Source organism: Phacochoerus africanus, chromosome 7 (assembly GCF_016906955.1).
Source record: "Phacochoerus africanus isolate WHEZ1 chromosome 7, ROS_Pafr_v1, whole genome shotgun sequence".
Classification (NCBI taxonomy): Eukaryota; Metazoa; Chordata; class Mammalia; order Artiodactyla; family Suidae; genus Phacochoerus; species Phacochoerus africanus.
The window spans coordinates 82,614,350-82,617,712 of NC_062550.1; the positions used below are offsets into that span (position 1 = coordinate 82,614,350).

Genomic DNA, 3,363 nt, shown 5'->3' on the forward strand with positions numbered 1-3,363 from the left:
AGGCACATCAACATTTTAGGTTTCTCTGGGTGAGGTGACTGAAGCAACTCTCATTCAATCCATCTTCAATTAGTAACTAGTTCTCACTTTGAAGTGACTTTCATACTCCCATCTTTTCCTTCTTTCCTTTGTCTTTTTAGGACCGCACCCACAGCATATAGAGGTTCCCAGGCTAGGGGTCCAATCAGAGCTCTACCTGCTGGCCTATGCCACAGCCACAGCAATATGGGATCTGAGCCACGTCTGCAACCTACACCACAGCTCATGGTAATGCCTCATCCTTAACCCACTGAGCGAGGCCAGGGATCGAACCTGCCTCCTCTTGGATACTAGTCAGATTCGTTTCCGCTGAGCCACAACAGGAACTCCCTTTTTGTTTTGTTTTCTTTCTTTTAGAGCTTAGAGCTCCACACTACTTGGAAAACAAGGCAAACAGATTTGGACTCTATCTATACTATTCTATCCCAGTATACCTATTTTCTTAGTCTTCACTTTATTTTTCTTTATTTTATTTTCTTACCAAATACAATAAAATAAGGAAACACTTAAACTTCTGTTACCCAGACCTAAGAGTTTATATTCACCAAATGGCAAATTTTTTAAAGTGATCAAGTTAATCATTAATGTTCTACATCCCCTGACCATGTTTTCTCATTGTCTTCAGACCAAAGACAACATGAATCCTCCATACACAGAGGGGCACATTTATTGCTTCAATATTCTATACAGAGCTGCCTTTAAATGAGGGGATTGAGCAAGGATGTGATCACAACTGATTGAATGGAGACCACTCGCTCCAACATGAAGCCCGAGAGAGGGGTCATGTACCTAAGTAGAGCTGTCCCATAGAACAAGAGCACCACCATGAGGGGGGAAGAACATGTGGAGAAGGCTTTGACTTGGCCCACAGAAGAATGGATGCTGACAATGGCAGAGATGATTCTAGAATAAGAGAAGAGGATCAGGGGAAGTGTTACAAATCCTAACTGTGCACATGGCCCAGCAAGAAGGGCCTCATTGCCAGTAGGATCTGTGCAGGACAGAGGGAAGAGTGAAGGCAGCTCACAGCAGAAGTGAGGGATGACACTGGGGCCTCAGAAATTTCAGTTGTAAGTGAAAAGACTGTTTGGTAACGAGTTTAAGAGCCCTATTGCCTACGATGCAATCACCATCCCTACACAGAGAGGTCTGTTCTTAACTACAGTGTAGAGAAGAGGGTGGCAGATGGCAGCATAGTGGCCATAGGCCATGGCAGAAAGTAGGCAGGCCTCCGTGCTCCCAGAGAATATGAGAAAAACTCTTGAGTCATGCAGCCCCATGAAGAGATGGTTTTCTTTTGAGTTAATAAGTTCTGCAGCATCTTTGGCATGGTTACTGAAGAAAGGGAGCGTTCCAGAAATGACAGGTGACTTGGGAAGAAGTACATGGGTGTTTTACGGTGAGAATCTGTTCTAATCAGGATCATCATCAGGTTCCCCATCAGGGTCAAGAACTATATCACCAGGAACAATGTAAAAAGCATACTCTGGATCTGAGATTTCTAGAAAATCCCATGAGGACAATCTCAATAATGATGGTGAGATTTTTTCATGATTAGTGATACTGGCCCTAAAAAGAAATAAAATTCAGTTGATTCATTCCAGATGAAAAGTACTGCCTCTTATGAAAAAAATGTGACTTCCAGCTTAAAAGTATAAATATAAAAACTACGAAGCCAAGGAGTTTCCCTCTGTGTCACACCCATCACCCCTATCACTACTTCAACTCTGGAGGCATGCAGCATTCCAAAGTCCCTCCTCCATAATTGGTTCTTTCACCTTTAATACCCATTTATTCAGGAAATATTTAAAAAGCATCTAGGTACTGGGCACTGTACTAGATCCTGAGGATACAAAATTGCATGAAACATGACTTCTGCCCTTAAAGGGCTTAGAACGTGACAGGTGCAGATAGATACATAAAGAAGCAAAATAAAGGCTATAATAACATAATACACAAGATACAGTGATGGTGCAAATGTGAATCGTTACCTCTGAATGACCTAGTAAACATTTAGAGATGCAAAATGCTTAAGCCTGACTAATACTCACCCCACTAAATAGACAAAGTGCAAGATGGCATTCCAGGCAGAGGAAATGGTGTCATCAAATACAGGGAGACGTGATAATAGCACCTCTCTGAGGACTTCATCAGTTTAGTATGGGTGGGTATGGGGTAATAAAAGGGGGCATGTGGTGCCAAGCATGAGAGCCATGTGGTCAGGTTGGTAATTTAGAAACATTCACCCACTGGACATGTAGAAGGTGAGCTGGAGGCAATGAATTCATTCATTTAGTAGACATTTACCGAGTATCTTCTATGTGACAAGCATAGTTACAGAATTCTAGGATGCACCATTGAACACATCAGACAAAAATCTTTGTCTTCATATAGTTTACATTCTAGTTGGGAAAGACAGGTGAAAAATTAAAGACAAAACTGTGATGTGTTAGGAGATGCTATGTGCTATTTAAAATAATAGATCAGGGAAAGAAAGACTATTAATGTGGAGATAGAGGAAGGCCATGAGGTTTTCAGTTTAAAATAGAGAGGTCAGAGAGGGACTAGCAGAACTTCCCAAGTGTCATTTGTACAAAAATTTGAAGGAAGTGAAGTCGTAATCCATAAAAACATCTGTGGAAAGAGAACTGGGAAAGCACTGCAGTATCCCTGGTCAGAGATGGTGAGGGGCTAACAGAGGCTGTAGCAGTGAGGGAAGATTAGAGGGACAGATTTGAAAGATATTATTAGTTGTATTCAAAAGGATTTCATCACTAGTTAGATGTTAGAGTGAAAGAAAGTGAATAAAAAATGATTCTAAATTTTCTGTCTTTAGTGACTAAGTGTTCCCATTCATTAAAATAGGTGACCCAGGAAAATGAGCATGTTTGAGGGAAAGATGATAAATTCAGTTTTGAATCTGTTGCGTTTGATAAGCCTTTGAGACAGTGATGGGATATCCAAGAGGCACTTGCAGCTTGGATCCTTGAAGCTCAGGAAAATTTTGGGCTGAATATGTGAGATAAAAAAATCATCAACAAGCTTACCCAGAAAGAGCTGACTTCTAACTGAAGATGGTCTAGGACAGTTTCAAAGAACATAAAAATCTAATGAAAAGAGAGAAACAGAAATTCACAAAGGACCCCTGCACTCATTCAGCATGGCCAATCACAGACCTATGCCTCTCTGATCTGAAGGGCCACTGGAGGTCATGGAGCCCAATGTTCTGTATTTACAGGTGAGGAGACTGAGGCCCAGTGAGGGAGACATGACTTGTAACTCCTTCTTCGAGCACTTACCAACCCATCCATCAACTGCATTTCT

General features: G+C 41.4%; 1 pseudogene; it reads right to left on the reverse strand.

Annotated features, from left to right (window-relative positions):
- Nucleotides 1-737: 737 nt before the first annotated feature.
- On the reverse strand, nucleotides 738-1,584 carry LOC125130440 (olfactory receptor 8S1-like; annotated as a pseudogene).
- Nucleotides 1,585-3,363: the final 1,779 nt, after the last annotated feature.